Source organism: Miniopterus natalensis, chromosome 2 (genome assembly GCF_054644295.1).
Source record: "Miniopterus natalensis isolate mMinNat1 chromosome 2, mMinNat1.hap1, whole genome shotgun sequence".
NCBI classification, from domain to species: Eukaryota; Metazoa; Chordata; class Mammalia; order Chiroptera; family Miniopteridae; genus Miniopterus; species Miniopterus natalensis.
The window spans coordinates 177,866,828-177,891,938 of record NC_142082.1 but is presented as its reverse complement, the minus strand read 5'-3'; the positions used below and the strand labels follow the sequence as shown (position 1 = coordinate 177,891,938).

At 52.2% G+C, this 25,111-nt stretch overlaps 1 protein-coding gene across 3 annotated transcripts in view; it reads left to right on the top strand.

Annotated features, from left to right (window-relative positions):
* The first annotated feature begins 3,425 nt into the window (after positions 1–3,425).
* LARGE1 (LARGE xylosyl- and glucuronyltransferase 1) overlaps positions 3,426–25,111 on the top strand; it is a 401,317-nt gene continuing 379,631 nt past the window's right edge. The window contains exon 1 of one of the 3 annotated variants that reach the window (XM_016222951.2): positions 3,426–3,558. The gene's annotated coding sequence lies outside the window, so the exon portion shown is untranslated. The other 2 variants (XM_087814883.1, XM_016222941.2) reach the window with 2 other exon arrangements.

Below are 25,111 nucleotides of genomic sequence, written 5' to 3'. Positions count from 1 at the left end.
CAGTCCCTGTGTCACACTAGCCTCATTTCAAGTACACAAGAGTAACATGTGGCTAGCGGCTACCTTATTGGACAGTGCAAATACGTATATAACATTCCCATCACACAGAAGTCTTCTGGACAATGCTTTTCTACAGTCTCTCAGAGGGTCCTTATCAGAACTGAGTGTCCATTGCCCACTTATGAACTCACCCCTTATTGGCCTTCCTCCTTTCCTATTTCACTTCCTCACACCCTCACTGTGCTTCCTGGAAGCACTTCCCAAGTAAGCTTCTAGCCTCCCAACCCTTGCCTCAGGGTTGACTCTTGGAGGAACCCTACTGATAACCAGAATCTTAGGAACAGAAAACAACTGAGAGGATGTTGTTGACTATCAACAAATGTCCTCTACAGCCTTGCTCCTCAAAGTACGGTCCACAGACAGGAACTTGTTAGAAAAGCAGAGTCTCAGCCCCTCTCCCCACCCCTGGTCTCCCAGCCCCAGGTCTACTGAATCAGCATCTGCATTTTAACAAGATTCCCACGTGATTTGTATATAAGTCAAGGAGTAAGATGTCAAGGGACTGATTAAATGTACCCACCCAGCTATGCCTGCCATTTAAACAGGGGTTCTGGAGAAAAATCGCCGAAAGGTATAAGCCATCACCTTTTATTTCAGGACTTTGATGACTTTAGCAGTGCTGAATATTTTCTTTTTCATTTTTGTCTTGAGGCGCTTGTGGTGCACTGAGCTTGAGGTCCCCTTTTCTTCATGGGGTCTAGGACCCCGTGCTCTGTCCTTTAAACTGACCTCTTCAGCGCTGACTTTCCCTGCCTGCCTCCAGGAGGCCTTTGGGTCCCCAGTTAAGCATTTTGTCATAGGTGACGAGAGAGCGATCCACCCGACAGGGTTTTTACTCTGCTGGACTTGCACAGCCAGTGAGGGAATAAATCTTGTCGCCTGAAGACAGTGGGGTTCTCCATCTGGAGCCAGATTTGTTCTAATTAGCTGGCTCTGAGGTTTGCTGTGGCCAGTCCTCTGAAAGCTAATAAAGCGATTTTGAGAACACCTGTATCTCGCCTGATCCTGAGCATGAGGATGGAAACAGACTGTTTCTTCATTCCACTGAGAGAGACTTTGTCCCCATACCTTGTCTCGCGTCTCAATTCTAGACTCGTTTCGTTTTTAGTTCGATTTCGCTCAAAGCGCTCCTCTCTTGGTGTTAATTTGATAGCGTTGCAGTGTTCTTTTCATTCTTCAGCCTGCAAGTAGCTCCTTCCTGCTTAGCCCTGATGGAGGCCTTTTGTTTTGCTCAGAAATGCCTTATTGGCCTGAGTGACAGAGGAATGTTTCACACTTGAATTTCCCCTCGAAATGTGTCTGCATAAGCACATCTTTTGCAGATATCCCTTCACACTGGCTGAGGGATGATTAGGCTTCTTTCTGTGAAACCTGAGAGCTGTTCAATTCTTGACCCTCCTATAAAGGACGTCTTAACCTTATTTACCGTTAAGGTGTGGGAAAGATACGTGACCGCCAAGGATTTGGAAGCCCTGACAATTTGATTGCTAGATATTAAAGTCTACAGGAAGTGCGGGGCAGCTTTATGTGTGATCAGGCCTGATATTCAGGTGTTTTGACAAATATAACATTACTTGTGAAAGTGCTGAAATTCTTCCTACTTGCCGGTTAGGCGTCCCCTGCGCTAAGCTCACCTCCTCTCCCCCCACCACCACTCCAGCTGCACCTGCCCCCCCCCCCCAGGAACCACCCTGTCCTCACTCCACCATTTCACTAAAGAACTAATACCTGGCCTACTAGGTGTGCTAGTGCCCGATGGCTGCTGGCCTGAATTCCCATAAGGTGGTTAGCGGGTGCCCTGCGCTATAGGTTGCTCAATACTTTTCATATCACCCCTGAGGATTTATTTTGCTACCTGGCACTTGAAGAATGTTCAAAACATTCTGGGGAGAAAAAAAAAAATTCCTAAAACCTTAGAAAGAAGCTGTATCTGTAATAGTAGAAATAACTGGGCTGACTTTAAGAAGGTAAAAGTATCAGGCCACCTTCCTCTCGTTGAGGGCATACAGTATTCCTTTTTTGTTGTATTTTTTTTTTTTTTTTTTTAGAGGAAAGAATTGGGAAACCACATTCTTGGCTCATGAGTCATGAGTCAAAATGGGTCTCTGGTCTTTTTTTAAAAATGCAAAGCCTGACTTGCCTGCAGACTTTGCTCCATGCTCTTAACTTGCCTTTAGATTCCAGCTCCATGAGGTACCCAGGAAATGAGACTGGAAACCCGTTTCCCTGCTCCTTCTTTGAGATGCCTTTAGGGCCCCCTAGTGGCCATTGTAAGACAGTTTTCTACGGATTAGTTCTCCTTGACCCTGATTTTATATATGAGATCTTTCTGAAGGGGTCCTGTGACAGGTACAGTAACTGGGTGAAGATAAATAGGAAACAGTGGGTTTAGAGGGCTCAGTATTTTTTCATTTCTCAGTTCTTAGCAGAAGCAATTCAGGTTCTTTAGAAATAACAGGTATATCACCTTACATATTTTATTCTGCACTCTTCATACTCTATTATGTCACAGCTGAAATCCTTTTTGAGACATTTATATCCCGGTTTGTGTCAAAGGGCTACAATTCATAGGCAAGTGCTTCCTACAATCGGTTTTCCATATGTAGATCTCCCATTGGTGGGACAAAGGAATTCTTTAAATGTGGGGCTTGACCTATTAACATTTCAAGTTGGGCCACGTTACTCCTTTAGAACATTAGATGTGCCACTGACTATAACACTGCAACAGTGAACTGACGGAGCAAAGCTTTTACACATTCAAGCTACTTATTAACTGATGCAAGTGATTTTTGTGAAATCCCCAAATAATGAAATAAATGTTTCAATGTACCTTACTGACCAGAATGGATACTGGTCCCTCCTCCGCTATGGCTATATTGTGCTTTCTGAAATCCCGTCCAGAGAATGTGCTACTGCGCTTAGGTAATTAAAATGGAAATAATTCCTTTTTCCCTATGCTTCTTTCAGTTCCTGATGTTATTCCATTCTCTCTCTCTGTCTCTGTCTCTGTCTCTCTGTCTCTGTCTCTCTGTCTCTCTCTCTCCATGTAAATTTCAGGCCTCCCAGCCCTTCCTCAGTCACCTTACCCTTATTAATAGGCTAATGTTTTGTAACAATGCATTTTGCACCACTCCTGAAGCGAAGCAAAGCCATGAATGACAAGAAAGCCCAAATTCTTGCTTTAACTTTACCCGGCTCTGGGGCGGGGGTTGGAGTAGAGGAGGAGGGGAGTAGGAAGGCAGGGCAGTGCGTCTGCAAAAAATAAAAAAGGACCCCCTTGTTTTCAGGGCGCTCCGGAGCCGGGCTGCGCGTCAGAGGGAGACCGGAGCAGCATTCCAGCTAAAGGGCTTGGCATGAAACTTGGACACTCTAACGGCCTCCAGGATATTAGATACTATTTTACCACATAATGTTCTTCTTCGACACGGTAGCGGCATCGAAACCAGATGCGATCTCCTAGCCCTGCAAACGTGCGGGGTGAGGAGCACTCCCGCAGAGGTGAGCGAGCGGGACCCCAGCTTCGCAGCTAACTTATCCCAAAGCTTCAAAGCAAACGCGCCCCCCCCCGCCCCCCCTTCGCCGGGGACGCTGCTGTGCAGCCTCCGCCTTCGGCTCGCATTCCCTCGTCTGGGTCCGCCCGCGGAGTGTTAGGTAAACAGCGCTCGAGAGGGGTGGGACCCGCGGCGGTGGGTGGGGTGGGGTGGGGGTCCTGCTTAAAGGGCTGGAGGGGAGGAAGGGGACTGGGGGAGGGTCCCGCTGGATCCAGCTAAGGGCCGAGAGGCCGGCAACCCAGGCGCGAGCGAGGTCCCGAGCGCAGTGCGCGGCCGAACCCCCCGGAGGAAGCCTTTGGCCTCCCAACCTGACCTCCGGGGAGAGGGGTGGGCGCGGCTGCCGGAGCGGGGCGCCCTCTGCTCACCCGCCCCTGCCCCTGCGTCCCTCCCCACCCTTGCACTTTATCTTTGCTTTTCCTTCCTTCCTTTCCTCGCCCCTTCCTAGAAGTGGGGTGGGCTCCTCTGAGTGCCAGGGCTCAGACCCAGGTGCGTGGACGGGAGGCGGAGATCCGGCGGCCCGCCCGGCTGGGGAGAGGTGGGGACACCGGGGGAAGGGGACCCCAGAAGCCCTGGGACTGAGCAGAGGAAAAACCCGGGCGCTGGATCGCGCCGCGGAGCCCCGATCTCTGGCCCCGTCTGAGTCGTACACCCCGCTGCGTCTTCCTTTCCCAGCCTCTTTCCACTCCTGGGTTTCCTCTCCAGGCCTCCTCCCTGCGGGCCTCCGCCACTCTCCGGCCCCCGCCCCTTCGCCCAGCCAATTGCACCCGCTGCTTCCGTAGCCAGAGGGGACGCTCGGAGCCCCACTCGTGTCTTTGGGGCTGGGAGACTGGAAGTCCGTTCATCGTGACGTGACTCTCGGGGTTCTCGTACCCGGAGGGAAAGAGCAGGAATGACATCTAAGTGGGGAGGGGGTGCGCTGGGCGTGCGCGGGGCTATGTGGGGGGAGGGGCAAAGAAGCGCAGTCTCCCCGAAAGAATAGGGAACCTTGGACCGGATTCTTGGCTACAGAGCCCCAAACGACGCTGTCAGAGCCCTTCAGCCTGGCTCCTCGCAGTCTCAGGCTGCCCCGAGCAGAAAGGGGGGGCCGGGGAAACTTCCTACTTCCCACGACGGCCGGTCGCAGTGGAGGGTGGACGGGCAGCGCGGCGCTAGGAGCCCGCCGGCGTCCCCGGCGGCAGCTCCGCCCCGCCCCGCTCCCCTTCCCGCTCGCACCCCGCGGCGCGCCCCGCCGGAGCGGCCCGGAGCGGCCCGTGGGGAGCGCGGAGGAGAGCCCCGGGCCCGCGCGCTCGCGCTTTACCCGGGCCGGGATCCCGGCTCCGGGTGTTGCTTGCGTCTGCGGGCGAGCCGGCTGGAGAAGCAGCGGGGCGGGGCCTCGGCGGGGCGGGGCCTCGGCCGCGGCGCCTGCCATTGGCCAGCCGCGCCGTCACGGGGCAGGGGCGGGCACCGAGGCGGTCGCAGCCCCGCCCCGCTCGGAGCGCGGCCCGGGTTCGCGGTGCCCCCCAGCTGCACAGACATGACACAGACACACAGTCACTGCAGCTGCTGAGCGAGTCCGGAGCTCTGGGCACGCGGCGGCGGCGGGGCCAGCCCGGAGCCCGCACCCCAGCGCCCGCCCGCGCCCCGCCGGCACCCCGCGCCCAGCTCGGGCGCGGAAGGCGGGGACCGCGCGCCGGCTCCGGCTGGTGGCGCCCGGCTGCGCGAGGCGGCTGCGGCGGCCGCCCAGCTCCGAGTGCCGGGCGCTCGGAGAAGCAGGCGCGTCTCGGAGGCGGCGGCCGAGGCCGGCGAGCGCTCGAGCCGGCGGCAGCGGGGCCGCCCGCCTTCCTCGGTTCCCCGCACCCACCGCGCTGCGCCCCGCCTCCGCTCCGGTGACCTTCCCGGGGCGCCTCCCCCGGCCCCGCGCCCCAAGCCCCGCGCCCCAGGCCCGGGCGAGGCCCTCTCCAGCGCCTCCTTCCCGCGGAGCCGCAGGCGGGCGGCGCAGGCCCGGGGGGAGGGGGCGCCGCGGCCGGCTGCAGCCCCCCCGCCGCCGCGCCCGGCGCCCGGCCGACTGGACTGTGGCTGCCCCGCCGCCGCCGCCGCGCGGGAGCCCGGGCGCCTGAGCTGGGGGCGCGGCTGCGCTCGCCTCGCCCGGCCCGGAGTGGACAGGCCCTGCCCTGAAGGGACGAAGCGGCGGGGAGCGCGGGAGGTGGAGCCGGCCCCGGCGGCCGCCCGGCGTCTCAGCCCGGCGCGCCCTCCCCGGCCCCGGCCCGAGGCGGACCCCAGGCCTCTGCCCATGCGGGGCGCCCCCGGCTCGGAGGATTCCTCGCGGCAGGGAGCAGCTCCACACGCCGGCGCGGGAGGCAGAGGAAGAGGGGAGAGCGCTCAGCCTGGGCGGCCCGGACCCTCCCCGCAGCATTTGGAGCCCGGGACCGCCCCGGAGCGTGCGCCTGGCACCGCCTTTCGGACCCGGGCAGCGCCTGCTGGGACCCCGACCCCCCGCGCCTCCTAGGCGGCGCCGGCGCCGCGCCACCCGGCTCTCCCGCGGTCTCTGCCCGGCGGCGCGCTCGGCCCAGGTAAGAGCCCGGGGCGCCCGGAGCCACCCCGGGGCGCCCTGCTGGGCGGCGCTGGACAAGTTCTCCGAACCTGTAGCTGGTACCCCTACACTCGGGATTCTGACGGAGAGGGGGGGGTGGGCACACCCTCTGCCGCCTGGGCCCGGAGCCCTGCAGACCCTGGAAGTGAAGTCCGGAGCCTCGGAGACTCCTGTCCCCAGGACCGGTCCCGGGGCCTGCCAGGCTCCTGAGCACGCGGGCTGTTCACGGAGCCAAGCACGGAAATTCCCGTTAGCAACAGGAGGTGGGTGATGTGTCCGCACCCCTTAGCCCTAGCCGCCCAGCCCCCCTGCGCTTTGGGGGAGCCTGCTGTGTGCGCAGCGGTCCCTCTTGGACCGTCCCCACCTGCCTTTTCCCGTCGTGAGGCTGTGAAGAACTTTTCTTGGCTCCTTGTTGCAGAGAGTGGAGGCGGATTTGGGGTGAGCAGCCACAGCTTGCGAGTCCCTCTATAGGACGGAGTGGTTGGGTGGCAGCGATATCTGTAGAGAGGAAACCCAAGCGGAGCGTCACTCCTAGGACACAAAGCTCGTGGTGAGGGAACAGCACAGAGCGGTCAGGACATTCTGGTGAATGCCACTGTTTCTGAGGGGTGGACGGACTTGCCTCCAAAGTTGGTGCATCCTTAGGTTATTTTGTTCATTGCCTTATTGCTTTCTTTTAATTTTTTCTTTAAGGAGCCTCAGCTCTGCAAACCCTGTCCTGCCTGTTTGAAATTTATTAAACCGATGAGTTCCCCCTGGAACAATCTGATTTTAAATGGGTCACTTCGGAAGGAACAGATTGTCTCTCCTACATTGAATCCACACACCCCCCCCCCAGTGACCCTGTTTAGTGGGGATGGATTTTTATCATCCCTGAGCTGATGAACCTCAGTTGTCTGCTGAATTCCGAAGCCGTGAATTTTGTCACTCAGTCCATTAAGATGATCTCCTGAGAGAGCAGAATAGCAGCTTAGATTTTCTGTGAATGTCACAGGAAGTTTTACAGGCTCTTATGTAAGTGCCCCAGAGCGTGCGCAGGCCCCGGCGTCCTTTATGGGGCCTGGGGGAGGGGCGCAGGTGGGCATTCCTTCACCTCCCTCCCTCCGACACAGGTGGAAACCCAAGGGGCTCACTGACTTCTACAGGCAGCCACCTGGGGTTAATTTTCGCCTCCACTCCCAGGTTTTCCCGCCTCTGGAGTCAGCTTTGATAGATTTAAGAGAAGGGAAGTTTCTAAATTAGGGAGGGGAGGAGGGGTGGTTTTCCTCTGTCCTCTCACAGGTGGGTGGCAGGAATGAATTTGGCTTTAAGGCTCCACCCATCTCCCGATGTCCCTTTATTTTTCAAGTGTACCTCACTGCAGTGAGAATTGCTTTGAGGGGAGCACACCTTTATCAAGCCTGGCCCTGTTAACTCCGTACCAGGAAGAAAATGACCTGGGGTAGAGAGGCAGAAGTCACCAAGATTTAGATCTCAGTGGGTTTTCAAGAGTGGCAGGGAAAGGAAACATCCCCTAGTAGGGTAGAGAGGCCTTTAAAGGTCCATCACTTTCCAGTGGATGGGAGTCACTAACGTGGGTGGGCCCTCTGCGCTTAAGGAAGTGGGCCGGGTTGTGGGTTAACTTTCCGGTGTGAGGGATGCAGATGCCTTTGAATTTTATACCGTAACTAGAAGGGCCTGGGCAATGGAATGAAAAGTTTCTCATCTCCTCGTAGGTCCTGGGAGTGCTCCCGTTGTCTTGGGGCAGAGGTGAGGGTTTGGTTCTGGGGTTCCCCGAGCCTGTGCTTTAAAGTGGATGCAGAGTGCAGGGCTGTCTCCATCGGAAGCCACCTACAGTGGCAGGACACTAGGGGGACTAGTTTTCTGTTCCACCACCGGTGAAGAAAACATGAGGACCCACGTTGCCAAAAGCTGCAGTTCACCTTTAGGACTTGCAAACCCAACTTTTTGGTACCCAACTTGTGCTTGCACTAATGAGCGGGTTCCCATTGCCTGGTGATGGGCCTGCTCACATGGAAAGCGAGTTCTGGACAACTCAGAACAGGTGAATTGCAAAGTGTTACTGTGTTATGTGAGGCTGAAAAACTCAGAATCTGGAAGTATTCATGGGCTATATATTTTTGGGAGACAGACCCTCCTGCAAACTCCATCCTTCGGGTATTAGACCACACTAACTTGAAGCTGCCTAGAGTTTGTAATCGAAACTCCCCTTTTTGGCTTTTGGACCGCACATCTCCAGCAGTCTTCATAAATTCAGGCTTCCTGTGTTCTAGATGGCGTCAGTGTTCGACTCCACTAAACTTGAAATTTCTCACTAGCATCCTTTTATAAGTGCACACCTTATATTTATAGCTAACCCTTGAACAACTGGCTTCAAACTGCGTGCATGTGCCTTTATGCACAACTTTTTCCCCCCACGAAATACAGTGGGCGCTTCCTGCCTGCAGGTTTCGCATCCAGGGATTCCACAAACTCTGGTGATACAACAATATTTTTGCATTCCCAACCGCAGATCCAAAATAACTGTTTTCCATCTGCCATTGGTTGAATCTGCAGATGCCAACTGCCCACTATAGAGTCCAAAGTTATTTGCTGAATTTTCCACTGGATAGGGGTGGGTTCCCCTAAGCGCAGCGTTGTTTTCAAGTGTCAGCTGTCTGCAGTAGCACTTTCAACAGTATGAAATCATTAATGTCCAGGTTTGCATTTTTAACAGTGTTAAGTCATTAGTGTCTATAGAGGTTTCTTCCTGCAGAATTGGAAGATAATTCTATTTTGCCAAAGAACAAAGCCCATTGCCCAGGTTCCTCTTATCCACAGTGGCCAAGTCTCATCAAAGCTGACTCCAGAGGTGGGCAGACAGGACAGGTGAGAGGGAGAGTCCAAGGAGACACGACCCAGTTTAGAATACTGGCACAGAAAATGGCAAATGTTGCCAAGATGTAGGTCTTAGTGGAGTTAAAAGTCCCAACCCAGCACTTGGAGTTAGACTCAGTGTTTGGAGCTTGGGAACCTGCATGAGCTATTATATCTCCCTGAACTCTGGGTCCTGGTAGATTGTGGTCCTGATCATTTACAGGTCTGTCTAGCGCATATTTAGGTAGTTTGAAGGGAGCTATTGTTGTGGTCTAGGGAAAGTGGTCAGCATAAAGCTTTATTTCTGCTATTAAGGCTTTATAGATTGATTCTCACAGGCGCAGTATAGCCAAGGGGTAAAGGATCGGAACAGGAAAACACTGTTAAATTTGCCGTTGAGCGTCGACTAGTAAGAATTGGCCTTGGAGAAGAGCTGTCCTTTGGTCCTAAGGCATGAATGGGGTCTTGTGAATTTCAGGGATGCCAGATGGCAGAGGGAGAGCAGAACTTTGAGAGGGGCTGCTGGCCTTCCTTAGGCCACACCTCGGACTTACAGCCACCGGGCAGGACCCACTAGTGTTGCTGAGGCTTGGCTGCTCCACTCCGGGGCATTGGACATCGAGAGGGACTCAGTTCCCCTCTGACCATACTGACATTTGGAGAGCAGTAGGCCGCAGCCAGTTAAGGCTTCATTAAACATATTTTAGAAGACTTTTTGTCTTTTAACTCAACAAATAATCATCGAACATCTATTATGGGGCAGGTACCAGGCTCTGTGTGGAGGCTCCAGAGGTTCCGCGTTTAGTTGGTAAGTCTTTTTAGGGGAGGCAGACATTGAACCCTTACCGCGCGCTGAGTGTTATTGTACAGGTTTGTTCAAAGGACGAATTTGAAATTGCCAGGATGGTAGAAAGAAAAGGCATCCCAGGCAGAGGAACGGCGTGGAAACCTTCACGTGTGTAGTGTAAATGGGGAATAGCAGTACTTCGTGTGGCTGGAAGATGGGATGTTTGGAGGGAAGCAAGCTTGACGTTAGAGGGAGATCATTTAATAGGATTCCGTGCTGAGTGCAGTCCCTTCGCTTCATGCTCTGTGTATGCAAGTGGTGGTGAGAACGGTGGCTGGATAAGATCTAGGAGTCCTAGCTGATCGTCCCACGTTGCTATGAAACACAGAAAAATAAAATTTCTTACTTGGTCCTTTATTCGCCTATCTATGGCATTTTGCCTGTTCTTTAACAAACTATTAGCCATGCAAATAAAGAAAGGGTCCCTTATGCACCATCAGTCTGCCCTCTGGTGTGCATGGATCACATCTGGGCCTTTCAGTATGTGATTATGCAGCCGTGGGAGAAATGACGGCATTCCTGACAGATGATACACTGGGGGGGGGGGGGGGGGGAATCCTCCATGAGAACAAATCCCAGCTTGTCAGATGTGCTTCAGGTAGAGTTACGGGCGTATTTCACACTCGGACAAGGTTCCTGAATTGGAATCACTTCAGTTCTGGCCTAAATTTTTTTTTTGCTGTTGGAAAAGGAAGAGTTATAATTTAGAGGATGGGGGGTGTGTGCGTGTGTGAGTGTGTGCTTTGTGGAATGAGGAAACAGTGTAGTGAGGAAGGAATCAGCAGCGTAACCGCCAGAGGGTCTTAGAGAGAATGGAAAATCACAGTTGCAGCAGCAGTCTCCTGGGCCAAGTTTTTAGAAACAGGAGCCAGGACAGTGGAGGTAAAAGAAGCCTGTTTTGTGTGTGTGTGTGTGTGTGTGTGGTCTTTACCATCCTTCCCTGTGTTGAGTAGGAGGCAAGGGGGCTTACGTAAAATTAGGAGTATTGCATTATTCTATGCTAACGTGCTGTGTGACCTTAGAATACTTCTTGACCTCTCTGGGCTTTAGGCCTGTCTCTATACATAAGTGAATTTTTTGGTCTGGTAACTAGGAATTTAGAGGCTGGGAGAGGGAAAGGTCTTGCTTAAACTGTTGAATGGCAAAGCTTGGACTATTCTCAGCTTTCTAGCTGTGAAATGGGAATAAGTCTGGCCAGTTCAAAGGTGTTCTCTACCCCGAAACATAAGACAGTGTAAGTTATGCAATGCTGAGGAAAAGAATTGCCAAGTCTCTGCTGTGTTGGGGGAGAGTCTGTATCCTGCAGGCTGCATCAGAACCTCTCTGATGTGTGAGGTCATGCACATATAAACAGCTAAACTTGCCTGCTCACTTTATGTATCGTGCAAACCTGTTGGTTCTGGAATGTTACACCATTCCTTGAGAACCACTTGGGAATTAAATACTTTGTGATGAAAAGCGATGCTAACAATTTTAATTGTTTCAAAATTAAGTCGATAAAAGCAGACTTGACCTTTGGGGATTTTGCAAAGCCCAGATTCTACCATGGAAAGGGGGAACCCTTACGTTTGGCCTGGGACGTTACCTTGTTAGAGAAGCTATTGGGCGAGTAGGTGGAGAGGGATGTTTGGAAGAAGGGGAGACACAGAAAAGCAATGGGTGTAGAAGTACAAGTCAGCAAGAATGCAAACCCACGTAATTTCACGCCTCCCTATTTGTGTTTGCTAGAAGGAAGGCTACTTGCCACTCTGGCACAGGCCTCCTGGAAAGAGGAGATTGAAGTAAGTACAATGTAAATTTAAGGTTTGTTACATTATTATTTCACTCTTGAAGCTAAGTATAAGAGTGCCCTATTTTAGGAGAACTTGGTGTATAAAATCTGATCTTAAAAGCAACTAAAATCATTTAAAGTAAGTAATTGTTTGGGGTACAAAACCATTTTTATTTTACAAAAGGGATTCATAGCAAGCCTTTTTAAAACAGCTTGTATTTCAAATTATTCGATTAACGTAATCATGATGGATGCTTTTGGGAGCCTCACTTGTTATATTAAAATCAAATAGAAACTTTTCAAATGTTTTAACAAATAACTCACTAGGCCCACTTGCTAAGGAGCCTAATATCTAACTGTATTACAGAAACAAGTGCAATAGTCACAGATTCTTAGTAACCACTAACTGCCACATAATGCCACCTACTTACTTGGGCTGGATTGCTTATTTAACTACTATTCGTCCTGGAGATAGCACTCATAACTACCCTCACCTTCTCCCTCTAAGGATATATCAAGACCAGAAGTGGTTTATACAGTAAATTAGGTAAGAGTTTCCAGGATTCTGAGTCTTCGAAATTGCAGAGACATGGAATCAATTTTATTCTTCTTAAGGACACAGTAGAAGTGATATGCATGAGACATAAAAAAAAAAAAAAAAAAATCAAAATCATGCTTGCCTACTGGCTCTTCCTTCCCCACAGCTGAAATATCTAGGGCTTTTTGGTGTTTTGTTCCTTTATCTCTTAGGAAAGTTTCCAAAAAAGAATTTGTTCTAGGAATGAAATGAAATGTAAGGCATTTAAGGCTCCAGAGGTAATTTCGGGCAACCTGGAGTTGTAGATAATCACAGGCCGGGGCTAGAATGGAAAGTGCAGTCTCACCCATAATTTTAGCCTCTCTTGTCACATTAAGGGGCTGTGATTTGGCCGGGCAGATGGAGATGGAGCCCTGACTGCCGGGAGAGGTTTTGCTCTTAACATAGCTTTTTTTTCCCCCTAAAGTGCCAAGGCCAATTGGGAAGAAGGAGCTTGCAGGTCTTTCCAGCTCTCCATGGTAGCATTCAGATTGAAGAGGGCCTAAGCAGAACACGGGCAGATGGGGATTTCTTCCTTCCTCTTTTCCTTTCCTTTTTTTTTTTTAAATTTAAATTCGGGAATCATGGGCTTTTCAGAGTTTTTCTGTGGTTAGGATCACCTTGGCTGCATTAAACACGTTTGTTGTTACTGAGTAAGGTTCTCATTTCTGTGGCTAACTGGGAACCATCCCTCTCCGAGTTGGTTTCCAGAACAGTTACGTAGGCCCTTAAGATGCCAACGCTATTTGTGTACCAGCCTCCTTGACTGATGTCAGCTCTCATCTGGGCATGGCATTTCATGGTGACTTCAGAAGCCCACGGAGGCACAGGCAGAGTGATAAGCAGGTGGCCTTTGACCCGCCTCCCCGGCTTGGTGCCTGGTGCTTAGTGGGTCTGCACTTGATAAGTGCGTGTGTCCACACGGGGTGCTTTGTTTTGTGAATGAATACTAAATGGCTGCGTTTTCAGTACTGGTATAGGGTGACGGGAGAGGGGCTGGCGGGTGAATACCTGTCGGCTGACAGACTGGGGCTCCTCAAGGCCTCTGCAGGAAGCTGTTATTTTAAAAATGTGAAGGACATTTCCAATCAGCAGATGAGTTCTCTTAGGGGTCATTGTTGTGTTTCAGACACTGAAGGCTTTGTAAAGAGGCAAGGGAAGGACTGTCCTCTGCCATCTTGGAGTCTTCTCCCCTTTCTCCGTTGATGGGAATCCTTCCCACCTGGGCTTTTCGGTATCCACATGCTCACCGACACCTCTGTAACACAGAGCTGATACGCTGAGACATCACCGGGGCTGGAAGGGAACTTGGAGCCCAACTAGACCAACAGCTCCAGTTCACAGCTGTGGAAACTAAGGCTCGGAGGTAAAGAGAACGGTCCACATGGGAGGCAGGCCCAGGGCCCCAGCTTCCTGACCACCTCGTGCAGCCTGGCTGTGCCTTTGCACGCCCCATCCCCATCCCCATCCCCATCACTTCTAGGCGTCTGTCCTCTGCCCCCTTCCCTTGCCTCCCATGTACACTGCTTCGGTCTGTCCCATACCCAAAAGCACAATCCTCAGCTGCGTCCTTCGTGCCAGGTACTCTTCCATCTGAACATTTTGTGCATTTCATCCTTACAGCAACCCTTTGAGGTGGCTGGTCTTACGTTCCCACTTTGCAGATGTGGAAGCTGAGGCCTCCCAGGCCACACAGGCACGAAGCATGGAGCCAGGACTCGCCTCGCAGCTGTCCAGACTCCTCAGTCGGCTGTCTCAGTGCTGACCTGGCCCCTGCTTCCCCACGTCTCTAGCGTTACTCTAAGTCCTGGGACCCCTCTGAAGGTCTTCTCTGCCTCTAGCCTATTGGCTGTTGCCTTAAAATGCAGCTTGTTAGCCCGGCTGGCGTGCCTCAGCTGTTGAGCATCGATCTGTGATCCAGGAGATGGGCTTTGATTCCCTGTCAGGGCACATGCCCGGGTTGTGGGTTTGATCCCCAGGGGGGTCATGCAGGAGGCAGCCGATCAATGACTCATCATTGATGTTTCTCTCTCCCTCCCTCTCCCTTCCTCTCTCTGAAATCAATGAAGACATACAAAAAAATGCTGCTTGTTTTCCCAGTAGGGTTTGTGACTGCTCCTCCCTTTGCTGGATCAGGCTCCCCATCCTGTCTCCTGTCCTGCTGGTCGAAGCCTCTCCTTCCTGCCATGGGCTCTGTACGCTCTGTCTCTTCCATGGTGTTACCTTCACTCATTCAGCCACCATCCACTAAGCTGCTACGTGCAGGCCCCTGCTTGGCATCAGGAACACACAGGTGAGGTCACCTGCCACCCACCCAGGAGCCTCGTCTTGGTGAGGGAGCGAAATGCTAACGCAGAGCGCTGGGCACAGGGTAGCTGTCAGAGAAGAGATTGGACCTGGGTCTTAGTGACTAGGCAGTGGAAGAACAGGGGGAGAGGAGGAATCGCCCAAAACACCCCGCTGGCTGTGCCTGTCACCCTGTGCCCTTTCCTCACTCTCGCTCACGGGTGGGCTCCTTGAGTACTGAGACTGGTCACGCCCCTCCGTGTATCTGTGGGAGCATCCCGCTCCGCACCCCTCCTACACGGAGGAACCCTTTAATAACCATTTATTAAATTACATCGAAAGCCTTCTGTCCTTGCCCACATCGTTGGAGAGATTGCGGAAAATTGCCTGATGAGTTAGGCAACCGTTGACTTGAATGAACAGCTCAGAGCAACAAGAGGAGAGATGAGGCAGTGAAATGAATGGTTGTGGGCTGTCGGAGCCGAAATTTGATGGGAGATCAGGGGTGGGAGCTTACTTTAGCTGCTTCAACTCACGGGAGGTAGGCTTTGAGTTGAGGCTTTGGACATGGGCTGATTAAAATTTGAATGGAAGAATTAAAGGGAGGCAGAGCGGCCGGGTTTGGTTGACGGTGGTGCGTAAGTAGGTATTTTTGGGTTATGGAATAAACCGGCTTGGGTTTCTTTGAGCAAGGATCTGGAGATGAAGTTGGCAAGCTAGCGTGGGGCCGTGGGCTTTGGAAGGCAGGTGACTTGATCGGGAGGGTGGTGCGTTCACTATTGAAAGCTCTGTTTTAGGAAGATGAACCCAGTCAGTATTGGGGGCAGATTGGAATGGGGGAGAGACAGAAGCCGGGAGGTCGTCGAACGGCCTTTTGCACGAGTTCATATATGGAGTTTTAAAGGCCACTGGGCTGGCACGGGTCCAGTAGGGTGGAAGCCGAGGGAAGCTTCCGAATTTCTCTCCCATCGGTCACTGGCATCGAAGGCTCAGATGGTTTTCACTGCCCACTGCAAAGTGGCCTCGTTGGAATAACATCTGCGTGTGACACCAGCGGCAACTCTTAAAATAGCACTTTCTCCTCGGCTTGGCTGGGCCTGGGGATGGCGCTTGGGTGGAAATAGACTCTCCGGAGCCTCTCTCACTGGGGTTTGTTCCCAGGGTTATAGAACAGCCTCTTTCCTCGCCTTGGATGACACCCAGCGAGGGATGAGTAGTGGAGAAAATTCTTTTCCTCATGAGTGGCTCCCTCCCAAAGCACCCGCGGAGGGCCAAGGGCAAACCGACTGGTGCTCCGACGCCTGGGCTCCCGCGTCACCTTAAAAGCACAGCCTGTGGGGCGCACCGGGGACCGGGGACCGGTGTGTTTCTCAGCCCAAGGATGGCCTCGCCTAGAGATTACAGAGCACATGTCTTAGAATCGGAGAGGAAGCCATTCTGGATAACAGAATTTTTCAAATTGGACAGTCCAATCCCTTACAGATAGAGAGTGTTTATTTTTAATCTTTAAAGAGCAAAAGCTTTTCTAGAATGTTCTGTTACTGTCGGCCATGAGGAAACATCAGCCTTCTTATCAGGGCCCTCGAAGCGTGTTATGAACTGGCCCCGGCCTTTCTCTGCAGCCTCACCTTCTCTTACCCCCTCACCCCGTTCCAGGCGTCACCAACCCTTAAGTCATTGTTTTTCTTCCTTACCGGTTATTTCTCCCTGGGCCTGGCCAGCTGGGCACCTGGCCGCTCCTTCTGCCTGATAAGCTCTTTCCCTCTTTATCTGCCTGGGACACTTCTATTTTTCTTTCAAAACGCAGCTCAGGTGCTCCTCCTCCGAGCTGTTCCAGATGCAGGCCGCTGGACCCCATGGGTACCCCCCGGCTCTGCACCACACTCCCAGTGCCTCCAGCCGCCGTCTCGCCAGGGAGTAGGAGCCTTTCAGCAAAGACTGCATCTGGTGACTCCGGGGAATCTTCACTGTTTCACCACATGCTTGGAACATGCTGTCTGCCCAATGCATGGTGGTGGTAATTTTGGATTTCATTGAATTTGCTGTCCAGGCAGAATGTAACCCTTTCCTGCTGACCCTAAGCATTGCACTGTGCTGCGGGGGAGCATGGGGGATGTGAATTAACTTCTCAAGGCATTCTGGAACCCAAACAATGTATGCCCCCTTGCCAATGACCAGAGTGGCGGTGGGCCTTCCATGGGGCATAGTGATGCCGCCAAGGAATGTGGTGGAGGTGATGGAGGTGGAGCTGGAGGCGGAGGAGGAGATCTTGGTAGAGATGGAGTTGGTCTGGATGTGGAGGTGGAGTTGTTCTGGAGGTGGAGGTGGTAGAGGTGATTGTGGAGGTGGAGATGGAAGTGGAGCTGGAGATGGTGGTGGAGATGGAGTTTGTCTGGAGGTGGTAGTGGTGGAGGTAGAGGTGGAGGAGCTGGAGCTGGAGGTGGAGGTGGTGGAACTGGAGCTGGAGGAGCTGGAGCTGGAGGTGGTGGCGGAGGTGGAGATGGAGGTGGAGGAGCTGGAGCTGGAGGTGGTGGCGGAGGTGGAGCTGGAGTGGTGGTGGAGGTGGTGGTGGAGGTGGAGCTGGTCTGGAGGGGGAGCTGGTGGAAATGGGGGAGGTGAAGGTGGCGGAGGTAGAGGAGGAGGTGAAGGAGCTCTTGCTCGCTTTCCAGACCAAGAGATGTCTTTGTGCAAATCCTCAAGGCTGACTGTTGAAGTGGGGAGAGGGGAGCCTGGAAACCCTTTGTCCGCACCCCTGCTCTTGGCCTCTGCAGTCTCAGCTCCGCTGTTGCCACCCCCCTCTCCCCCGCCTCTCGTCTGTTTGCAGCCTTCACCTCTTCTTTCCTCTGCTTTTCCCTTTTTCTCAGATCCTCAGCCTCTTCTTTCTCCTCTCAGACTTTGAAAAGCCTGGTGGAGAAGCTCAGTCCTTGGGAGTCATCGTCCGACAGTGCAAAGCAGACCTTTCCTTCAAGTCACGGCCGGCCTGGTCCTCAGGTGCTTGATTCCTCCTGGCTACACTGTGGGCCCCCCTTTGCTGGTGGAGCCTTTGGCCATGGTTTCTGTTTACTGGGCTTAATCCCATTGAACGTTCTTTGGAGAGCCTGTTGCAGAATGGCAGTGCCACCCGGCAGAGAGGATGAGGCGATGAGGCGTGGCTGGGCACCACGGCATCCGTCTGTGCCCGAGCCCAGCAGCAGGGCCCAGAGGGCGGCCCTGGGCAACGCCTGCTTATGTTGGCGCGTTTCCTCCTGCCTCTGGCGCTGGGGAGGCCCTCTGGGCGTCTAGCCCACCGCCCTCGTGCGCCAGGCGTGGGTGCTGCGTGGACAGGCCTGCTTCACGAATCGGGGCGGCATGACGGGCGGACCCGGGCCATCGGAGCCTGTGCGTGACTCCGTGTAGGAACTTGCAGCTGGCTTGGCCGTTGGCTCCGTGGTCCAGGAGCCCTCCTCTGCCAGCCGAGGTCCGACTTAACACGCACGAAGGGATGCGCTCTCTGGGTCTTAGTTTTTGCCATTTTCCCGTTTTCTCCCACTTGGGCTTGTCCACGGCTCCCGTTGAAAGCGTTTTGAGCTCATTAGATCTGTTAACGTGCGTGTGACGCTTAGAGCGCTGCTGGCTTGAGAACGCTGGGCGTGCATTAGCCATTGCAATTGTCATTGCTTAGAGCTGCTCCGTTCCTTCCTCCGTCTCCCCCACGACTTGTCCCTCACCCCTTGTGGTTGTGCAGACGCCTCAGAAAGTTTGCGGAGGCCTGAAGTCAAGGCAAGTGCCTGCTCCCTGAGCTCCCGAGGCCATTTTTCTTGAGCTTTCTGCTTCCCTGGCTCCTTTCTCTCGTTGGGAATTTGGACTCTGACAGGGAAGGGAGATGGAGCCAGTGAATGACGTAGGAAAGGACTGCACCTTGGCAAGTTGTGATCAACGGTATCTGAAATAACAGTAACAGTAACAATGGTGGTAGGTTCCAGCTCCCATTTATCGAGTGTCTCTATGGGATTATGAGATGTGCTCTACACACGATGCCTTTGACCCCCACCGCAACCCTCTGAGCTGAGCAGTTTCATTTTATGGGCGAGGAAACAGGTTCAGGGACATGGGTGTTTGCCCAAGCGACAAAGCCAGAGCGTGGAGCCCTGTTCTGTCTCCAGACTATTTTCTCCTATCTCTGTCCCATAATCTATTTACCCAGGTCACTTGACCGTGGAAAATACATACCCCTGGGCATCGGTGAAGACTTTCCTTGGGAGTATGCAGGTGCGGGTAGTTTTAAGGGAATCAGTTTCTGTATTTTCAGCCTCGCCTATGGACTCTTCCCTGAAATTGATTGTCCTGAAACCACCCCAGCAGGTCCACCGTCCTTCCTTCCACATGGCCTTTCACAGTCGTCCTTCCCCATCTTATAGACTCACAGCTCTTCCCCAACACTGACCTTACTCTAGTACATTGATCAGGGTATAAGAACCTCACGGGACACCAAACAAAGGAGCTGTTTGAAATCAGTGTGTGGGAACCTTCTGACGAAGGCACTCCTGCAGGGCTGCCCTTTTCTACACTCCCCTTGCACTGTTTAAACTTGGTGCTAGAAACAGGGCATTTGGGCCCGTTTCTCACGGTAAAGAATGATAGAACATTTCCAGATTTTTAAAAAATAACTTGCTCTTGAATTTTTAAAATTAATGATGGGTATCAGATTGCTAGATGTCATTTAAAAATGTGATGTGAAATTTTATTTTAAAATGTTAATGTTTACAGTGTGCTGAAAATTATATCTGTAGAAATGATTTAGTTTATGATGAAAACGTTAGATGTCAGCCTAAAAATAGGCAAGGTAAGAAAAATAGTACAGCCGGGCCGGGCGTGGCTCAGTGGTTAAGCGTCGACCTAGGATCCAGGCGATCAGGGTTCGATTCCCGGTCAGGGCGCATGCCCGGGTTGCAGGCTTCAGCCGATCAGTGACTCTCTCATCATTGATGTTTCTATCTCTCTCTCTCCCTCTCCCTTCCTCTCTCTGAAATCAATAAAGATATATTAAAAAAGAAAAAAAAAATAGTACAAGTTCTTCAAGTTTCAGAAAAATAAAGCTTAAGGATCATTGTACTGTACTTCCTCTGAAATAGTGAAGTTGGGAGTAATTCTTAAGTTGTTTTCTGCCACAGACTTATACACCTAATTATATATAATATTTTCACAGAATTTCAGGGGCATCAATGTCTCCTAAAGCTCATACATTGCACTTTTAATGAATCACCCTTGAAATTATATGGGGTTTCAGTTATTGAAATATACTTTGCGTTTTGATGAAACTTTTAGATATGCAATTAGACATGGGATCATGCCTATCTGTGCCTCAGAGGACAGCGAGGGCTGTTTTAGACATAAATGTAGAAACCCAATTCACATGGATGTTAAACAAACAAAATTGGGCTGAAAAATAGAGGGAGTGCTTCAGGTAGTGTTGGATCCAGGTGCACAGGCCTCACCATGAACCTGTTGCTCCATCTCTTGGCTCTGCTTTCTTGGCCTGCCGGGCTCTCTCTTTGTCCCAGGGCTGGTGTGTGTGAAAGGCAGCCTTGTCATTTCTATGTTTTGTGTCTTGGGGACCAAATTTGCAAGTGTGAGATTTTGTGAGTTATACAGTTAAAAAGAAATTAGAAATTGTGGAACTCCATCTGTGTTAGTCTGCTAGAGCTGCCGTAACAGAACACAGCCTGGACAGCTTAAACAATAGCCGTTTATTTCCTCACAGTTCTGGAGGCTGGAAGTCCAAGATCAAGGTGTCGGCAGGGTCTTCTCTTCCGAGGCCTCTCTCCTTGGCTTGCAGACGGCCGTCTTTTCCCTGAGTCTTCACATGGTCTTCTCTCCGTGTCCTGATTTCCTCTTCTTGTAAGGACAGCTGTCAGATAGGATTAGAGCCCACTGTAATGACCTCATTTAACCTTAATTACCTCTTTAAAGAGCCTGTCTCCAAATACAGTCACACTCTGGGGTACTGGGGGTTAGGGCTTCAACATCTGAATGTGGGGCAGAAACAACTCAGCCCATAAGAACACTGTCTGTTGTTTTAAGGCTGCGAATGGATTCTATTATGAAAAGTAATATTAATTTGCAAACCTTGTTTGCAGTACAAATTAGTCAAAGCAGACTGACCGTTTCAGGTATGGTAAGCTTCACACAGTTTGCTACCTGGGTATACTTTTCCCTTTAATAGAAATAGAGAGGAGAGAAAGCATAGAGATATTAACAGGTTGTGAGTTTAGCAGAAATGCCTGGGAACTGATAGTGGAAATCTGGGCCTTCTGCCTCCCTAAGGTCAGGGCTACCATTGCTGCTGCTGTAACAACTTCCCTGAAATACGGGACTTTGGTTGCGAAATGAGTTTTGTGACTTCCTGGGGGTGGGGTAGGAGGCTGCCCTAAGGCAGGATTCTTACAGTCAGACCTATGGCATGTCTTTTTTTTTTTTTTTTTTTTGGCAATCCTCACCAGAGGATATTTTTTCCATGATTTTTTTAGAAAGAGTGGAAAGGAAGGAGAGAGGGAGGGAGGAAAGAAGGGAGAGAGACAGAGACATAGATGTGAGAAAAGACACATTAATTATTTTCCTCCCACATGGGCCCGGACGGGGCTAGGGATTGAACCTGCAACCCAGGTATGTGCCCTTGACCAGGAATCGAACCCGTAACCCTTCAGTGCAGGGGCCGATGCTCTAACCACCGAGCCACACCAGCCAGGGCCTACAGCATGTCTTGCTCTGCTGGCCCGGAGCCCCGCTGGGCTCTCTCCTTGTCCCAGGGCTGGCGTGTGTGAAAGACAGCCTTGTCATTCTATGTTTTGTGTCTTGGGGACCAAGTTTACAAGTGTGGGGTTTTGTGAGTCAATTTGACCTGTGTCCCTAAAGGGCCGCTGTGACGTCAGAAATCGTTTTTCCATTCACACCCAGAGCTCATCTTCTTCAAGCAGATGACAAGCCTGCCCATTCTGCTGTGCTAAGCGGCTGTCATTATTCTGGGTTGTCATTGTTTTAATGGAGCTGCGTGTTCATTGTCTGGTTGCAGTGGAACATCACAGCTGAAAAGATGCAGGGAGGAGTTGGTCAAACTGTAGTCTTTTCACGTTAAAACGAAAAATCCCCCACCCCAATCGCGCTTATGTACAGTCCAGAAATGTTAATTACCTGATGCTTTGGGAGCTTTTTGCTGCAGGACATGGTTCCCGGCACACCTGGGAGGAGTACGAATTTTACAAATCCAAACACCACCTCTTCATATGCGGATGTGGGTTGTGTTAAGCGACCAAAGAGCTTGTCTTTACTGAAAGCAGGTCACAGTCTCTGAGGGAGCAGGGCCCAGGAGGTGGCAGTTTTGGCTGCATGGTTCATTGCTAGTTGCATGTTTTTTCCAGCTCACCTTGAGTGAGGTGCTTACCTTCTCTTACTAGTTTCCTGTGGCAGTTGTAACAAAACACCACAAAGCCGGTGGCTTAAACTACAGAAGTGTATTGTTTCCCAGCTCTGGAGGCCAGAAGTCCTAAATTAAGCCGTCTAAAGGTGTCAAGCAGGGCCCCGCTTTCCCTGAGGGCTCTAGGGGAGAATCCTTCCTGGCCCCTTCTAGAAGCTTCTGGTGTTGGCTGGCAGCCCTCGGCCGCCCTTAGTTTAGGGTTGCGTCACTCCAGCCGCGTGGCCGTCTTCTCCCTGTGTTCTCTTCGCATTGCCTTCCCCATGTACACGTCTCCATGTGCAAATTTCCCCTTTTTATAAGGGCACCGTTCATATTGGATTAGGGTCCAGCCCACCGACCTCATTTTATCTTGAATCCTCTGAGGAGGCCCGATTTCCATATAAAGTCCATTCCGAGGTCCTGAGGGGTGAGTCTTCAACATGTTTCTTTTGGGGGGCACAATTCAATCCATAACTCCCTAAGCTGTACTTCCCCTCCTCCAAGGTCCATCACCTGTCCCCACCTTCCACCTAAGGATCGGGCACAATCACACCGAGAAAGCTCTTTGGGGACATACCCCCTGGTGATGGCAGAAGGCCCCCAGGATGATAGATGTCTCTTCTTGCGGGTATGTCGCACGTAATGAGCATGCGGATCTGACACACTACACGTTCGGTGCCACTTTTCAATTAGAAGCCCTTTGGGGCGTGTGGGTGTTTGACCTGAGCTCTGGGTCTGCCGGAAACAAGGAACAAGTTGACCGCGGACTTACGAGGGGGACGCCACCCCGAGGGCCTCTGACACGGCCGGTCACTCTGCCCTGCAGTACCACGTGGATGCAGATCCTGAGATAACCGTCCCCGCTCTTGAATCTTTCATGCAGAGCGTGGGAATACGTGGTAGTTTTATTGGTTTGTTTTCATGAGTTGTGTTTTGATATTCAAAAGAGGTTCCCTGGGGCAGAGGCTAAGGATGTTTTCAGAATGCCTTCTCCCGCAGTGGAAAGAAAGCTCCAGAACAACCCGAAACAACCTCAGAAACCCTCACGCTCACAGTGAAAGGATTTGGGGTCTTTAGCCTCCTTTTACATAAAGCGTCCTACACCTTGCTGTCGGAAGGTATGTGTAGGACGCGTCTTCTCTGCCATGCTCAGGGCTCTGCAGAAGCCTCACTCTGTTAACTAGGCCTGAGCATTGTCCCCATCAGCTGGTTCAGTCTCCCGGGGCGGCGGGTCTTCTGTGTCACTTGGCTCCGTTTCTTTCCTTCCCTCGCCCATTTAGCGGACACACAGGTCTCGCTCGTCTGCTGCCTGTCAGGCACAGTGTCAGGCCCTGGAGCGCTCTGCTGGGTGACCTGGCTCCTTGCGACCAGGTTAGGTTGCCTCCCATCTCACTCTGTGCTGTTTGCAGACAAAGCTCCCTCCTCTGCAACTTCCACATGCATTCTAGGCTAAACGCGACGCTGCTTGGTGTTTATCGGGTTGTTACACCAAACTTTGCAAAGCCAGAGGACTCGCTTGGTGGAAGGAATCCTCTTTATGCCGCGCCCGAGGGGCTGCTCCACGGGCTTTGATGGTCTGTAAAACCCAAAACCCAGCTCCGATTTTAACGCGGGAGAGACCGTGTCGTGCTTTTTTGGCTTTTCGGAATCTGAGTCTTTATCAGAGTATTTTGATTGCTGGGCACCGGCGGGCGGTTTCATGCCAGTGCCTCTCGGATGGGCGATGAAGTTCTGGGATCAGCTTTGCTCTGGGGCCGCCTGGCGCAGAGGCGCGCTTGGAAGCTTGTGTCGCGGGAAGCGCTGTCTTCACGGCGAGGCTTAGGTGTCATGGAAGCGGGATGCCTGGAAGGACTGTTGATGTCCCAGCTCCACGCAGGCAGAAGCGGCCGCCGTCTTACCCCAGTGGAGGGGATTCGGGGTTCGTTGCTTGTTTGCTCCCAGTGGGGAAGCGATGTGGCCATGCGGCCCAGCACAAGCTGTCCTCACGTACCCATCTCTCCCTCCACTTCCAGATGGAGGAAATTAGGAGCGGGCTTGTTTACCACACTTACAATGAGCTGTCCTGGAAAACAACTCCTCAGGGAATGAGGGGCCAGGAGGGCCGGTTCCCGCCTGGAGAGGAGAAGAGACTGGTGGGGGATGGCTTAGACAGTTGCCTAATAGGTCAGTTTTATCTCACAATGAATTTTCTAACGATCTTGTCGAGAAGGAAGAAATACAAGTTTTATTTGGCTTAAGGTTCTTCACACTCCCTGTGCACCTCATAGAAATGCAGAACCGTTAGGCCTCCAAAGAGGCACGTGGACCAACTGGTTGACCTGGCGGGTGGAGACACTTCCACCCCGGAGGGCAGAGGACCTGTCTAAGGTCATGCCAACTTCATGGTAAAACCCAGGCCCCCTGACATCCAGCCCCTTGCTGCTCGCTCTCTCCAGCCCGGTCTGCCTTCCACGTGATTCAGTGGCTCTTTAACCATGACTAAAGCTGTTCCTGGGCATGTGGGTCCCCCAAAGAAGCAGTATGGCTCTCCTGGTGAATGGCTAGGCACCTCCTGGGTTGCTATGACTGTGGCCACACGGATGCTGCAAGCGATGACAGGGCCCGGTCTTATTTCATAAGCGGGGTCTCATTGCTACGATTACTGAATGTGTATCTTTTAAAGATGAATATAAAACAGCTACGCTCCCAAGCAAATCATAAAACAAATTATGCCCTTGCCACCCAGAACTACGGGGAAACAGCAGGCTCTTCGAGGCACAGAGAGTAATGGGTGCAATATTAAAACAGTGATGGGGAAGCCAGGATCCAATCGCCGAAAGGCAGGGAGGAAAACAGTCCCGTAATCCCCCAGGGATAATGGGTCTCAGCGACAGGGCCCTGTGATTTATTGTGCTTAATGTACTTATTTTTATTTGTTCCTTTCAACACGGCACTCTGTCACTGAAGAGATTTGATAATAGCCCGTTTGCAGTCACTTAGACTCCATAATAAAGCGCCACATATTTGGCTGTCTGGGGACCCGCGGGCTTCATTGGCATTCCCCCTCCGATGTCACCTTCGCTGGTGAGATGGCATGGATCTTGATAAGGGCTTCTTTGCTGCCCTTGAGAATTTGCATCCTACCTCCTGTCCTGACTCCTGCCACGGAGCCAGGCCCACTGGGTG